At 37.1% G+C, this 17,650-nt stretch overlaps 1 pseudogene; it reads left to right on the plus strand.

Annotated features, from left to right (window-relative positions):
• Window positions 1-57: 57 nt before the first annotated feature.
• Window positions 58-16,014, plus strand: LOC137709943 ((S)-ureidoglycine aminohydrolase-like; annotated as a pseudogene).
• The last annotated feature ends 1,636 nt before the right edge of the window (window positions 16,015-17,650 follow it).

Below are 17,650 nucleotides of genomic sequence, written 5' to 3' on the forward strand. Positions count from 1 at the left end.
TTTGTAATCATCAAAGCTACAACATTTAACCGATCACATCACAACAAACTTAGTGCGATGGCAGAAGAAAGAAAGTCTGGAAAGTTGTTTACCATGCAACCCATGTCTAGTCCGGTTAAGTCGACCAACATCAGTGGCATTTCGTTTGGAATTCGATTGAATGATATAACTTATGAAGTTTGGTTGAAGATGATGGGGGTCCATTCCTCAGGTATCGACACACTGGAGAAGACAATACCTGGAATGGGTGCTGTGCCAGCAGGCCAAAATGGGCCCAAACCCGAACCAGAGGATGGCGCTGCTGGAATTGGAAGATTGCTATTGCAGCGAGCCAAACTGGGTCTAAGACAAATATCTCAATCCACAGTTCAGGAGGAAAATCAGCTGCTGCACCGAGTAAGGATACAGGTTCAATGCCATCTTTAATCAAAGAGATTTTAATGAATGATGGTTAAGACGATCGAAGTAAAATTGCACTGCATTCACAACATCCACTAAATGAGATTCTGGCTAGATAATTGACTCTGGGGCTACAGACCATATGACATATGATGAATCCCTATTTCACTACTTAACCGTGCCACCCAAGGAGAGTGTTATCACAGCAAACAGTGAAATTGCTCTAGTTATAGGAGCGGGTTCCATCGCTCTTACTTCCTCTTTATCTCTGCATAACACTCTTCTTGTTCCTTCATTGTCGAATCATTTAGTTTCTGTTGGTCAAGTTACAAAACGATTAGATTGTATTGTACTCATGTTTCCCACTTTTTGCCTACTACAGGATATCCAAACACGGGCGATCATTAGGCGTGGTACTAAGGGGAGAGGGTTATATTATATGGATAATGTGGTACTAGGCCAAGTTAACCAAGTGAGTAGTGGTCACAATAACAAGGTTAAGTGAATCTGGTTATGGCATCGTCGACTAGGACATGCATCCTTTGGTTATTTAAGAAAATTACTTCCGTTTTTATTCAATGGCATTTTAGACTTTGATTTTCAGTGTCATGATTGCATTCTTGCAAAAAATCATCGTACTTCTTACCATTTGAGTTTGAATAAAAGATCAGTGCCTTTTGAGTTAATTCACCAATAGTGACGTGCCACAGTAATCAGTGGTTTGTTACATTTGTAGATGATTACACCAGAATGGCTTAGCTCTACACCATGAAACAGAATAGTGATGTTGGGCAAAATTTTCAACCGTTTTATCGGATGATTGGAAATCAATTTTCTCTTCCTATCAAAGTTCTTAGATATGATAATGGTGAAGAATATCTTAATTTTGAATTATCACAATTTTTCACAAAGCACGACATACTTCACGAGACTACTTGTCTTCAAACTCCTCAACAAAATAGTGTGGCTGAGCGTAAGAACATACATATCTTGGAAACTACACAGGCTCTTCTAATTGGGGCTCATGTTCCTCATGCCTATTAGGCAGATGCAATTATGTATTCCATTTATCTTCTTAATTGAATGCCTTCTCGAGTTCATAACTTCTGAACTCCCATGGAGGTCTTAACGAATTATGTCACTTTACCATCTTCTCTTCAATTATCACCTCTCATATTTGGATGTATGGCTTATGTGCATCTTCACCAGAATCAATGCAGTAAATTAGATCTGTGTGCTGCTCGTTATGTATGTCTGGGATTTAATAGCTAACAAAAGGGATATCGATGTTACCATCTACCCATTAAGCATTTCTATGTCAACATGGATGTCGCGTTTTTCGAAAACGAGATGTTTTCATCTTTGATCAAACTCACTCAACTCTTTAGGGGGAGTTAAATAGTAAAGATGAAGACTAGGTTTGATTTTCCACATGAACGAGACAGTTGGCATGGTCCCAGCAGTACATGCGAGATTGAGACTAAAGACTTAGGTTTTATGAGCAACCCACATGACCGCTCCTTACTAGAGGGTCGTGACATATCAATTCAAAGCCCAACAGTAGGCCACGACATAGCAGTTTAGAGCCCGGTAGTGGCCCACGGCACAACAAGCCAAAGCCCGGTGGATCTTGACGGTGAAATCCCTGACTGAGAGACAGCTAATGCAGCATGGAATAGTGGGCCTACACCGTTTATGGATTAAATAGAAAGTAATGGGTCCGCGAGTGATACCAAGACTGTGCAAATTGAAAATAACCCTTATTCTCTTCCACTAGTACACGCTCATGTCCCCGCGGATATCCAAGAGGTACGTTCTCATACTCTAGATATTGTTGAAAATTCCTATATTTTACCTTCTAGGCAAAACCGTGGGAAACCACCTGACAGCTTTTCTCCGAAATGAAAAGTGAGATATGCAATCGCACAGTATATGTCCCCTCATCGACTATCACCCAAGTACGAAGCCATGGTGAATCAAATGGCTGAGATTAAAATTCCAACAAAAGTGGAAGAGGCTTTGCGAGATCCCCGTTGGGTAGAACCCATGAGAGTAGAAATGGAAGCCTTACAAAGAAATGGAATATAGTGTCACTACCACAAAGGAAAAGACTGGTGGGATGTAAATGGGTGTTCACCATAAAGCACAAAGCGGATGGATCCATTGGCAGATACAAGGTAAGATTGGTAGCTAAAGGGTACACATAGACATTTAGAGTTGACTACTAAAGTATTCGAGTCTTTTTATCTTTAACAACTAACCTGGACTGGCCTTTGAAACAGTTCGATGTGAAGAATGCTTTCTTACATGGAGATTTGGAAGAAGGAGTATATATGAATTTTCCACCAGGATATAAAACACCGAAGGAAGCAGGAAAAATATGTAAACTCTGAAGGGCTCTTTACAGACTTAAACAATCACCAAGAGTATGGTTTCAAAGGTTCACTGAAGCAATGAAAAGTACAGCTAGACAGGGAAATGGAGACCACACCCTGTTCATCAAATGCATGGAAGGTAAAGTTACTTTGTTGATTATCTATGTGGATGATATGGTAGTTACTGGTGATGACAGAAGAGATAAAAAAGCTATAGGGATATCTTTCATCAGAAATTGAGATGAAGGATCTAAGAGGCTTGAAATACTTCTTGGACATTGAAGTTGCTCGTTCGTTCTCGTGATGGTATTTACTTGTCTCAGCGGAAGTATGTTCTTGATTTTCTCTCTGAAACTGTAATGTTGGCTTGTAAACCAATTGAAACTCCCATTGTGTAGAATCATCACCTAGTGCTATACTAGGATCAAGTTCTTATCAATAAAGAAAGATGTCACAGATTGGTAAGACGATTGATTTATCTATCATTTAAACGTCCGGATATTGCGTATGCAGTCAGTGTTGTAAGTCAGTTTATGCATGTTCCTAGTCAGGATCACATGGAAGCAATGATGCGTATACTGAGTTGTTTGAAAGGTGCACTGAGTAGAGGATTGATCTTCAGGAAACATGGATAGATGGAGGTAAATGGGTATACTGATGCTGATTGGGTGGGAAACATTACTGATCGTCGCTCCACATAAGGCTACTTCACATTCGTAGCAAGAAATCTGGTAACTTGGAGAAGCAAGAAGCAAAATGTAGTGGCTAGATCCACGGCAGAGGCATAGTACAGAGGGATGACACATGGAATTTGTGAGTTGTCATGGCTTAGGATTCTTCTCACTGAGATTGGGTTCAGGCCTCAGGAAGTTATATTATTATACTGCGACATTCAAGCTGCTAGAGAAATAGCTAATAATCCCGTTTAGCATGATCGTACAAAGCATGTGGAGGTAAATAGACACTTCATCAAGGAGAAATTAGATGTCAAATTGATTGATATTCCATACGTCAGGTCTGAAAAACAATTAGCAGATGTGTTAACTCATGCTATTTCAGCAAGCGTGTTTCAAGACTCACTTGACAAGTTAGGCTGAAGAAATATCTACGCACCTACTTGAGGGGGAGTGTTAGCGTAAGTCAACCATTTAGTTTAGGAATGTAATCCTATAATTGATTCCTTGTATAATTGGGATTCTTATTTCTTATTATGTGAGATATTGTACAACTATATATTTACCTCCTAGAGAGAAGGATAAACATACAATTCAAATCCTAAACACTTTTAGCTCCCAACCCAACTTCTGATTCTTTATCTATTTCATCTGTTTGGTTACCGGGAAAATGCAGAGAAAATGAGAATGAAAGTTGAAATGAGCTTGATTGACTAGTGTCTTAGTAGTCTAACTAATTTTCTTACTTGGATTTTCCTTCTTTGATCAATAATACAATATCTTGTAGCCAATTAAACGAATAATTAGGTTTTCAAACTCTGTAGTGATGGAGCTTCTCAATCTTGAACCTTTTCTTTTTCAGGCTTGATCAAAATGGCAGCAGCTGATTAGGGTTTTTGCTCTTCTACTTCAATGGTTGACTCGGGTGTGGACTCGAAGCATTTGTATTGGAAGGTCACCAATCCCACACTTTCTGCTTCCTATCTTCAAGGTCGATATATAAAGATTTTGCATTTTAGTTGGGATTGTATTTGGGTAATTGTGATGGTGGATTTTATTAGTTGTGATTAGTTTGGACATAATCCAAAGCATGGAGCATTGTTCAGATGGTGAAGTTTAGGATACACAACTCCAGAAGTAGCTTCTTTAGGAATCAAATGGAACAACAAACTGAAATGTATAAAAATGATGAATAAAAACATACAATGCTTCTGATAACCAAAGCTTTAAGAAAATTTTGCTCTTTATGCAAGCAATTAGTTTGCATTTACTTTTATAGATTAAAGCCAATTTGTAAAATGTGGATAGTTGGATGGCTAGTTCTTTTACGTCTTTGTTTCTTTATGAAGTTTTCGATTTCATTTCCGTTTTAAATAGTATTGCGTAGTTGGATTATGTCTGTCTCCTTTAGCTTGTTTCTTGGAGCGTTAATTGCTTTTTACAACGAAATTGCAAGGTAAGGAATAGATCATGCAGTTCATTGGATGCTTTGTGACTATTGAAGTGGCAAGTGGTTTCTTATAGTCTGTTGGATACAGGGTAGGAAAATGATAATTAGCAATCAAACATACCTAAATTTGCAAATTTTATCGTTCTTATGTTTGTGATTCAGTTGGAGCTAACATAAGACATTAAGATTCATTTTATTTTCTATTTTGTTTATTGATTGTGTAACATCCAAAATGCCGCTAATGGAAGTTTAACGATTAACTGAGGTTTATTTGGGCTCTTTCTTCTCAAACTTGCCATGATTCACACGCAGTGTTTACAAATGAGACCATGCTTTAATAACACCAGAAAGTCATGTATCCTTTACCCGAGTGGTACTTTCGACGCTGCATTATGATATATTGTTAGAACGGTTCCTCTTCACTGGTATTGTAATGTAGATTTTGTCTAACAGGACTATGACATCGGGAGCCTATTTGATAACGCCGGCGATGGGTTCACACTTTGTAATGTACCTGGCAAAGATGCAAGGTTAGATATATAGAAACTCAAGACTTTCTCTGAAAGCTTTTCTTAGAGACTAAGAAAAGTATGATTCTCATTAATTAACAAATGAAGAATACAACCACTAATATTAGCCTTTGACTATTCTCTCTCTAATTAACCAAAACAGATTCTCTCTCTAACAAACCAAAACATAATACTTTACAACACACTTTATAACAAACTAATAACCATATGTTGTTATGACTTGTCATCTTCATCTTTACACCCCCTCAAGCCAAATTTGGAAGAAGGCAAGATTCCAAGTGAGAGCTTAGATTGTAGAAACTAAAATATGGATTTAGACAAGGACTTTGTATGAATATCAGCAATTTGATCCTGACTGCACACATATTGGACTTTGATTAAGTTGGTAAGAACCAATTCCCGGATATAGTGATAATCTATTTCAACGTGCTTAGTACGAGAATGAAAAATAGGATTAGAAGCAAGAGATATGGCTAAAATGTTATCACACCAAAAAGTGGGTTTAGCAGTCACGGGAAAATCAAAATCTTTCAACACTTTGCATATTCATGTAATCTCTGCTGCAGTTTGAGCCAAAGACCTATACTCTACCTCAGTGGATGAACAAGCCATTGTGGTTTGTTTCTTTGCACACTAACTAATCAAGTTATAACCCAAAAAGACACAGAACCCACTAGTGGATCTTCTATCAAATGTGTAGCCAGCCCAATTGGCATCCGAGTAGGCAGAATGATGTAAAGAACTTTGTTTGAACAAAAGACCTTGAGATATAGTGCCCTTGAGGAATCTTAAAATCCTCTTGGCTGCTTGCATATGTGTAACTGTTGGGGCATGCATAAACTGGCACACCTGATTTATAGTAAAAGAAATATCAGGTTTGGTCCAAGTGAAGTATTGCAGACCACCAACTATAGATCGATATTCAGTGGGATTAGGTAACAATTCACCACTGTGATCCAACTTTGCAGAATTGAGGGGTGTACAACAGGGTTTAGCTCTATCCATATTAGTCTTTTGTAAGAGATCAAGTAAGTACTTGCCTTGATGCAGAAAAAAGACTGTCTTTGGTTTTGTGAACTTCCAAGCCCAAAAAATATTGTAAGGTCCTAAGTCTTTAACTAGAAATAAGGTACTCAATTGTTGAATAAGTTGTTGGTAGAGAGAAGCATTAGGACCATTGATGAGAATATCATCAACATAAACCAGTATAATGGCCTAATGACCAAGGTTGGAACTTTAAGAACAAACAGAGAGGCATCAGAAGATGATTGAGTAAAACCAAGAGATTTGAGATCCTGAAACAACTTATCAAACCATGCCCTCGGGGCTTGTTTAAGACCATACAAAGATTAATTGAGCTTACACACATGATATGGAAGATATGGATCTTGAAACCCAGGAGGCTGCACCATAAACACTTCTTCTTTTAAATCCCCATGAACAAAAGCATTGCTAATATCTAACTGATTAAGAAACCAGTGGAATTGCACATAAAATGTTAATAAGATTCTAATGGTGACATGTTTAGCTATAGGGCTGAAAGTTTGTTTATAATATAAACCTTCCTTTTGATGAAAGCCTTTGGCAACAAGCCAGGCTTTTATCTTTCAATGGAGCCATCAAGGTTCTTTTTAATTCTAAATACCCATTTGCAGCCAACAACATTCTGAGAGGATGTATGAGGAACAAAAGTCGAAGTACTTATAGACCGAAGAACATTAAATTCATTTTGCATTGCTAATATCCAATTTACAGATTTTGAAGCTTGCAGATATTTTGTAGGAATCACTTCAATGGAAGAAGGAAGAGGATGTTTAGTTGCACTAAATGCCTTTGGTTTGTAAATGCCATTCTTAGACCTTGTGATCATAGGGTGTATATTTTGAACTTCCTGCATATGTGGAAAGTGTTGCATAGAAAGATGGTTACATTTTGTGGTATCACTTAGCACAGTTGAAGCAGTGGAGGTAGGTTCAACACAAACTAGAGGAAGAGTTGAAGCACAAGATGAAACATTAGGTGAAATGTATGAGGATAGAGAAAACTCTAAATCAATAAGCTGGGATGTAAGGGTAGAAGCAGAAGGCACAGGGTGATAATAATCATGAAAGGGAAATGTAGTCTCATTAAATACTACATGTCTTGAAATATAAACCCTTTGTGTTTCTACATCCAGACATCTATCACCTTTATGTTGTAGGCTATATCCCAAAAAAATACATCTTTTGCTTTTTCCATCAAGTTTGAAGGACACATAAGGTTTTAACCATGGAAAACACAAACAACCAAAGACTTTGAGCCTTGAGTAATTTGGAACTGTATGAAATAATAACTCTCAAGGTGATTGTGAAATCCCGGAAATCTGCTAATGAGATAGAGTGCAGTAATGAAGGCTTCAACCTAGAATTGGTGAGGAACATGGGATTGAACCAATAGAGTTTTAACTGTCTCAACTAGATGGCAATGTTTCCTTTCCACACAACCATTTTGTTCTGGTGTGTGTGGACAGTTTAATTGATAAAGAATGCCATGAGTTTAAAGATAAGATTTAAAAGATAGACTTGTAAATTCACCCCCTGAATCAGAACGTTTGTGTTTTCTACACAGTTTTGATTGTATTTCCATTTGTGTTTTCTACATAGTTTTTGAAGAGTACAAAAGTAGAATACACTTGAGACTTGACCTTTAAAGGAAACATCCAACTATACTTGCTAAAAACATCAACTATGAGGAAATAGTGCTTAAATCCACTCACTGAAGTTACAGGAACAAGACCCTACAAATCATACTATAACAATTCTAAGCTATGAGTAGTTGATGATGTGGAAGAACCAAAGGGTAACTTGTGATTCTTTGCTATAGCATACTTAGAGCAAAAGAAATCCACAGTTGTTGTTCTTTTGACTGCAAGTTTATTAGTAGATAGTAGTCTGCGAAATATAGAAGAAGAGGGATGGCTTAGCCGATTGTGCCAGAGCCTGATAGAAGCTTGAACACTCACCAGAGCATAAGAAGCGCTAGAGAAGGATAAACCAAGGGAAGAAAAGCTTTGCAAAGGATAAAAACCATCATTAACTGGACCCTGCAAAAGCGTCTTCCCCGTAGAACGATCTTTTACAATGGATCCATCAGAATCAAGAGTCAATGCACAGTAGTTATCTTTAACAAACTCATAAGCAGATAACAGATTATGCTTCATTTTTGGAACATGAAGAACATTGCACAATTTAAAGGCATCATTAGAGGTATGCAATGAAGAAGAACCAATATATTGTATAGACAGACCTTTACCATCACCAATGTAGACTTTGTCCTTTCCAGTGTATGGTGTAGGTGAAGTGATGTTGTCAATGTCATTTATGATATGAGAAGTGGCACCAAAGTTAATGAGCCAAGAATGGGATGGTTTGGAGTTGTAATGTGCATACATGGTTACGAGCTTTGCAGGTGGAATTCTTCCAAAAATGTCAAGATTCGTGCGATTGAAGCAATTAATGGCTTCATGATTGGTGGAACCACAGATGATATGATTTCCAGAAAAATTAGAACCACGAAACCCTTGATTGTGACCTCGATTTGAAGAATTTTCATGAAATTACCCCGAGAACCACGATTATGATAAAGACAATTGTTGTTGGTGAATTGATACCCTCGATTTCTATTTCTTCCACAATTAAAGTGAAATCGAGAAGAATTTTGATGTGAAAATTGATTCTAAGCGACAAATGCTTGAGGGGGTAGAGTGGGAAGCAAAGGTGCTTGTGATTGCACAGAGAACACCTGAAACAGTTCAATAGTGGATGAGAGCTTCTTATGACGAGACATGGAGAGTTCTTTTGTGAAAAGAAGGCCATGTAATTCATCCAAAGAAGTGGAGGACAGGTGAAGCATGAGTGAATCAATGAAAGATTCGAACTCATCTAGTAAACCAGCCAGTGTTGTCGTCATTAAATCGCGATCGGAGATCGATGCTCTAGAAACAGAGAGAGAATTAGAGATTTTTTGCAACTATTATAAATAATCAAACATGGATTGAAAGCCTTTATGTATGGCTTGGAGACGAGATATAAGTTGATGAATATGAGCATAAAAAACACCACCAAAATGTTGCTCAAGCTTGATCCAGAGATCGTGAAAGGAAGATACACCAACAGTAAAGGGAATTACATCTTCAGAAAGTGTAGAATTCAAGCAGATCAGAAGATTCTGATCTTTCTCATACTAGAGCTTAAAGGTAAGGTTGACAGAGCGATCTGGGAAAAAGGGAGGTGGACACACCTCAGTTCCATCAACAATTCCAATAAGCTTGTAAAGGTGGAGAATCGTTGCAAACAGTGCACGCCATGGAAGATAGTTAGAGAGTTTAAGCTTGATTGGCACCATACTCCCAATGTTCTAAATCGTAAGAGATGCATACGAATTTGACAAATTTCTGAAATTAGGGTTTTGAGAAGAGGAATTGGGGATAGGATGTTGAAGCGATTCATGTTGAGATGATGAATTAGAAGGAGAAGCCATGGCAAAGGAGATAAAAATTTCTTGAAGATAATTAAGAAATCAGAGATGCGAAGCAAAGACGATAAAGATCGAGAAGGCTGGAAGGCAGGAGGCAAAGGATACCATATAGAAACTTAAGATTTTCTCTAAAAGCTTATCTTAGAGACTAAGAAAAGTATGTTTCTCATTAATTAACAAATGAAGAATACAACCACTAATATATAGCCTTTGACTATTCTCTCTCTAACAAACCAAAATATTACAACACACCTATAACAGACTAATAACCATATGTTGTTATGACTTGTCATCTTCATCTTTAAGATACACTACTACGGTGAATTGTTTTTTCAAATGCTTACACACACACACATACTTTACCTATGTACAGAAAACTTGTTATGACTTGTCATCTTCATCTTTAAGATACATTGCTCCGGTCACTTGTTTTTTCAAAAGCTGATATATATACACACACACACACACATACTTTACCTATGTGCAGAAAACTCACTATCTGGAGTCCCCCCAAAAGATGTTGAAAGGTGTAGGCATCTTCTTTTTCTCATTTTTCTGTTTTACTATACGATAGCTAATCTCTTGTACTTTAAAGAAAGATTTATTTACTTCAGGCATTTGATTTTCTTCAAAAGTTTGGTACTCTCTCTTTTTCCTACTAGGTTCATATTTGTGGTCTAGGGTGCTATCACTCTCACTAATGTTTTTGGTATTAGCTACAAATTAATGGTAAGAAAGCTCGATATGTTTTTAGTGTGAGACTGCTGGTTCTGATGGTTAATAAATTCAAATTACTCATTATTAATTTAGCACATTTGTACTATTTGTGTATTATACATTATTTTAAGTTCCCTAGTTTTTAGGAGTAAGTTTGTTTTGATCTATGACCTTCATGATATGTAAACTTGGTTAATTGGTTTTTGGTGTTGGGATTTTTAAGTCCAATGTAAACTGCTAGAAGTTTGATATATAATTGAATTGTGTGAAAGAGAGCATATCAATTTATGCAAGACCAACCAATTATAATTACAATAGAAACTAGAGAGAAATGTTTAACATAATTATTTTTATAAATAAGGTGAACGATACAAGTGTGTATGTACTACATCGAGCAAGGACTCTGGACTACCTGATAGAATTGCTACTTTGCTTCTAGTGCTCTTTTTCTTCTTTCTGTACATGCTTCCAGTGCTTTTAGTTATGATATTTCAAGTATTTATCTTTTGTGGTAGAACAATTACTTCTCTAATTATCTGTTATGTGGTGGTGTTGTGAACTTAAGTTGAAAAGAAGTTTGATTTGGTTCACATATGAAACACATGTGAACTCATATGCTTATCTACCTCTGAATGTTGATCATTCCTTCAGATGTGATGCATCTCCCGCTCTTGGGGTATTCGAGAGAAGGTTGTTTCCTTAATATATTATGATTCCCTGAATTTCCTGTCTCTCATTCTTTTAGATCTTTTGTTGTCATCATGGCACGCTTAGCATCAGAGTGCACTCAAAATCACCGTTCACACTATTTCAAATGTAGTTAAAGACTTTGTTCAAGATAGTTTCTTGATAATGAAACACTGGTGAAAGTGAAACGAGTGATATATTTCCCTAGGAATGAGAGATTTAGTCCTCTTCAAGTGGCTAAAGTGCTTTTTGATGCTTCTATATAGGCATGTTTCTCTGGAAAATCAATCTACTAAGTTGATTATTGGTTCAACAGATGAGCAGCCACTCCTAGAAACTCCAGGCGAGGTAAGTAGTGACTTTCATACAAGGTTTATTTATATTTAGTATACCATAACCACCTATGAAAGTTATCGTGGTTGTCTAAGAGTCAATTCTTGAACCATTTTGATGAGGAACATCTCTCCCCTAGATGTATCTTTCTTTGTTCCTCCTTATTGTTTAACTTTTAGTTTGGTTTAGTCTCGACGATGGATTTAAGATTTTCTAGTCTATTTTTCACTTTTCTTCTTTATTCATTATCAGATCTTCCAATTAAGGAGCTTATTCCAACATCTATATCCTAGATTTCCATATCCATGTAAGTAATCATTTACTTATCTGTCCAATCTTAGTATTCATTTTAGTGGCCGTCTCTGATAGTATTTACCATTTTTTTCGACACTGCCTGCAGATTATGGACTTTCAGCTTGGGGAGTATCTTCATGTGAAGGTATTAGTCTCTTCCTTGTTGGTTGAGCCTATCTTTTTGAGTTCCATGGTTTACATTCTGAAACTTTAATTTGGGTTTTAAGTTGATTGGAATTAGTTTTAGTTGAGGTGTGGAGACCCTTGTGACTTTGGTTTGGTCACTCCGAGAAAGAAACTTAAAAGATATTGAAGCTTAAGGCCATTCGTTGTTCCTTTTTTGGTGCAATTATCTGTTAAGCCTATCCTCTTAATTAGCTGTTATCGACTAATGACACTGTTACGACAATTCTCAATGTCCAGAGAATCTTTTGTGATGATGTATCCATCGCGTATTAGGCCATCTCTAACCGAGGGCTGGCCAAAGGGCTCGTTTTAGCCCTCTGGCCCTTCAAGATATTAATATTTTAATGAACAGTACAGGGCCATATTTGCCTCCGTCTCCAACCGAGGGCCAAAGGGCTATAAGGCCAAACATAATTTATTATTTAAAAATTACAACTTAAATTCAAATCCAACGGCTAAGTGACATCAGCATGACGTCAGCTAGCCGTTGGATTTGAATTTTTTTTGCTATAAATAGGGTGGATATTAGGCTATAATTCACACAACTTTGAATTCAATCTATTTGAATTCATTCTCTTCCAATTCAATATTTTTCAATTCAAGTTTGCAATGAATTCCAACTTTGGATCCTCTTTGGATTCCAACTGGGGGTCCTCATCCAATTCCAAATTGGAAGCAAAATGGGCGCAAATGAGATGAGAAGATGAGGAGTCTGATGAAGAAGTTCAAGTAAGGCGCAACAAGCAAAACAGAGCAGCAGCCATGGCTGCGGTCATAGTGTGTCAGCCAACTGAGGAACAACTTTAATGGCATGGCTCTATTATTGGTCACTCTTACAAACCACAAAACAGAGCGATCACGTATGCCAATTTGATGAACAACTACTTCAACCCCAACTCGGTGTACACATAAAAAGATTTCAAACGTCGCTTCCGGATGAGGCATCATGTCTTTGAGCGTTTACTTCGTGATGTCCAGCAGGTCAATCCATACTTTCGACAGAAGTGGGACAGAGCAGGCCGCCTTGGTTTCTCACCTCATCGGAAGGTTATTATTGCACCCCGAATGATGGCCTATGGCTCCCCAGCTGATTCAATGGATGAAACCCATGGTATGTCTGAGTCTACATGCCTTCATACTCTTGAACAATTCTATGACACAATTGTTTAGGTTTACAAAGACGAGTACCTCCATAAGCCAAATCAAGAAGATATGAATCGGCTCATTCGCAAAGCTGAAAACCGTGCATTTCCGGGCATGATATGATCATTAGACTGCATGCTTTGGGATTGGAAGAATTGTCCCACCGGATGGCAATGAGGCTTTAGCAGAAGGTCAAGAAAGCCAACTGTTGTGTTAAAGGCGGTTTTCTCATATGACACATGGATCTGGCATGCTTTCTTTGGAGTCCCTGGATCCCAAAATGACATTACAGTTCTTGGGTGTTCACCCTTCTTCAATAACTTGACGGAAGGTAAAGCACCTCAACTTGACTACTACATCAACAGTCATCAATACAATATGGGGTATTACTTGGCAGATGACATCTACCCAAAGTGGGTGACACTTGTCCAAGCAATTCGAAACCCTAGGAATGACACAGAAAAGTTGTTTACCATACGCCAAGAGGCATACCAGAAAGATGTTGAGAGAGCTTTAGGTATTCTACAAGCACAGTGGAAGATCATTAGCGAACCGGTAATAGGGTGGAGTCAAGAAAATTTGGACTCCATCATGATGTCTTGCATCATATTACACAATATGATAGTGGAGGATGAGCGAGATGGGTATATTGATGGAGAGTCTGATGACGACCAAGAAGATCCAAATAGGTCAAGAAGGGCTTGTGCAAAAATATATGATGAGCCTAATTTGCCTTTCAATCCAAGAACTGGTAGTATCTCTATAAATGAGTACATGAGGTGCTATAGAACGATACTTTCTCATGCCACAAATAAGTACCTACAACAGGATCTTGTTGCACATCTTTGGGCCAAAAGAAGCATGGAGTAGGCGTTTAAGTTTTATATTGTTAAATGTTTTTAAAAATGTTGTTTAAGTTTCATGTTGTTAAATGTTTCTTTTATGTTGTATAATTTGTATGTTGGTTAATATTATTTAATGTTGTTTGATATTGTTTAATGTTGTTTCATGTTACTTAATTTAATTTAATGTTGTATAATGGCTTAGGAAGTTATAGAAAAAAAATATAATTTAAGAAAAATATGAAACAAATTTTGTGATATAGAAGTTATAGGAAAAAAAATATAAAACAAATTTTGTGAAATAGAAGTTATAGGAAAAAAATAGAATTTAGAATAAAATGAAACAGATTTTGTGAAATAGAAGTTATAGGAAGAAATGGAATTAAAAAAAAATATATGAAACAAATTTTGTAAAATAAAAGTTATAGGAAAAAAATAGAATTTAAAAAAAAAATGAAAAATAGAAGTTATAGGAAAAAATTTGTAAATAAAAATTAATAATAATACTATATAAAAAAAAAATTCAAATGGAACGGCTAGCTGACGTCAGCTAGCCGTTGCATTTGAATTTTAGTTTAAGCATTCCTGTCGATTATAGCCGACATGATTAATGTTTTTTTCTGGCCAGCCCCGGGCAACCAGCCCTCCAACCCTTTGGCCCTTTCAGATTCCATGGGGCCCTCTCAGATTCCATGAGCCCTTTGGCCTAGCCCTCGGTTGGAGACGGTTTTCAGGCTATTTTGGGCCCTCTGGCCCTTTGGACCCTTCGGTTGGAGATGACCTTAGTATTGGAGTGTTTAGCTAATAAGCATGATTTTGTTCTTGTTGTTTGTCTCAACTGATCGAGAGACTCCAATTGCCCACTTAGTGAGGAAGCTTTTGTTGTTTTTGAACAGTCATTCAATTGATTTGTGGATCACTACATAGACTTTGGAAAGCTTTGTTATGTACTTGTCGAATTTGTTGTGCTTGAAAAGTCTTTCCTCTCAAACATTGGTTGTCTATTATGCTATGTCTTAGTGGTTTTTTTATTTTGCAGGAGGTCGATGACAATCAGCATGGTTTGTTCCTTCTGGAGGGGCAGGATATTTACCGTTTGGGTGATAGCTGGTACGAGTTCCATTCACTGTTGAGACTGCATAAGATTTGACATCGATTAATTGCTTGTGAGTTATTTAGGACATGGCTATAGTATTTGTTAATTGTTATTCATATGCTATTTGTGCATTAGAGTCTCTTACCATGCCGATATCAAATGGAATCATCGAGTCTTAATGTATAAATCATTGCAGAAACTGCTCTTTTTGCTGGTGTGTTGTGTAGATTAACTAAAAGATTGCACTCATAAGATGACACATCCCTTACAATAACACCCTTCAACTCTGCAGGCAGAATAGTTGCCCATGATATCATTCATAGATTCTACTTCTTATGCATGAAATCTGTCCCTCAAAACAAGATGACGGCATTTAAGTTTTTACCCATTACCAATCACAATTCGGAGATATCATGTCTTTCTCTGCTAGTGAGTCTAGAAATTAAACGATAGTGTTCTATGTACTGTTCTGAGCCCTACATTGTTTTTCATTGAATTTTTTGTTAATTATTCTGGAAATAGGTACCCTGTTCAAGCAGGCGATGTCATTTGGATGGCACCATTTGTGCCTCAATGGTGAGTGATGAAAGAACGTATAATTCTAACTCTCCATTTGATATTACAAGGATTTTGTTTTCCTATCTCCACATTTTAGTGTTGCCAAATCAAATACATTTCTCTTGCAAATTTGCAACTTCTACAGGTATGCGGCATTAGGTAAAAGCCGGACGCGATATTTTCTGTACAAAGATGTAAATTGGAATCCACTCTAGTTTCACTTGTATCGTTAAGATGTCGATGACACTGTTAAAAAAGGAACTATCTCAACCATTCCTGGTGACTAACCCTTGAAGTCATACAGAGACCAGGGAAGAGGTTGGCCTAGAAGCTTCCTCTCCGACCTGCACTATCCATTCTAGTGCGCCTAGGACTCTGTTGACTGAAGCTTTCAAACTCCTAGTGAGTGGAGACGGTGAATGCTCTTACTCAACTAAACTAGAACCCCCTGAACCTTACAAATGGATAACAGTAAATTTTATATGCATAAGTTTTGACAGAACCAGAAATTTTCGGGTGGGCAGTCGCATACTCTTTCACGATTCCATGTTACATAGATTCTCTCATTCACGAAAGAAGCTTTCGGATACTAGACTCTAGTCATGTCGTGAGAGAAATAGAGGATTATCTTGCACTCCTTTCATGAAAGAAATGTCTATGTAAGAACGGAATGGTTCTGTTAGGTTTGAAGTGGTTTATAGAAGTGCAAACCACGGTTGAACTCGACCAATACTGTTTGCTTCTGTTTTAAGATTCCTTGTTGGTTTGCAAAATGAGGGGTATTCAACAAGAGGACTTCTCAAGATGTCACGCATCCTAATACTATTATAACTCAAATTCGATTAACTTCGGAGCTTTAATGGGATATGTTTTAAGATTCCTTGGTTTATTGATGATCAAAGTGAAATCAAACAGCCCGCTATAATTTGGATCGGCCGTTTCGGAAGATTCGACCAGTTTGATGCCTACCTTAGTTCCTATAAAGAGAGGACGTTCTACAGTGAAGATTTTATCATTTTTCTTGTGCTACGAATCTTGTCATAAATTTGAAATGTGTGACTTCAAATCTAAGGATTACAATAAGTGTAATTAACTGTAGAAGAACATCAAATGACAACTGCATTCAAGTCAGTTCAGATTCAACATATTACATTGTTTGTACTTTGTAGTCCTTTTAAATCTATTGCATTTTTTGTCGTATAACTCGTAGGTAAAATATATTAGGTACGATTTATTCCTCACTCTCTCAGTATAACTCATAAGTGCTGCCACCCCACGACTATGGTTTTGTTGTCATAATATTTTCTTTTAAATCGCTCCATTAACATAGATCAAGAGTTGGTAAAGCACTAAGGATCATTCCTCGATCACATCAACTAGAATCAGTATTAAGTTAAATTATCCAAATACCATCATCAACTATTCGCATCTAAACCTTTCCATGGCCAAAACCCTAGTAGCCCAACGTGGCAGCTGCTGGACTTGTTAGGTTTTAATGAATAAAATTTGGTCCCGCGCGCATTTAGAATGTGATGAGAGAGAGAGAGAGAGAGAAAGAGAGAGAGAGCACCATGACCACCACCACTACTTTCTCCAAATTTCCATTAATCTTCTGTGAGATACCCTCGATCCAAATCAGCGTTTCCCGAATGGGAATATTGTGGCAAAAAAACATTATCTGCTCTTTTACCAAAGAAAATCATTATTTTTTAATACAACTTGTCATCCTCGAAGATTAATGGAAGGATAACTGGTATCCAACTTGTTATCCACGAAATTCGAATCTAAAACATCTTAATTACAAATAAAGATGAATACTACTAAACCGTAGTACTAAATCGCAAAAAAGAC

This window comes from Pyrus communis, chromosome 6 (genome assembly GCF_041283825.1).
Source record: "Pyrus communis isolate YQ-2024b chromosome 6, ASM4128382v1, whole genome shotgun sequence".
NCBI classification, from domain to species: Eukaryota; Viridiplantae; Streptophyta; class Magnoliopsida; order Rosales; family Rosaceae; genus Pyrus; species Pyrus communis.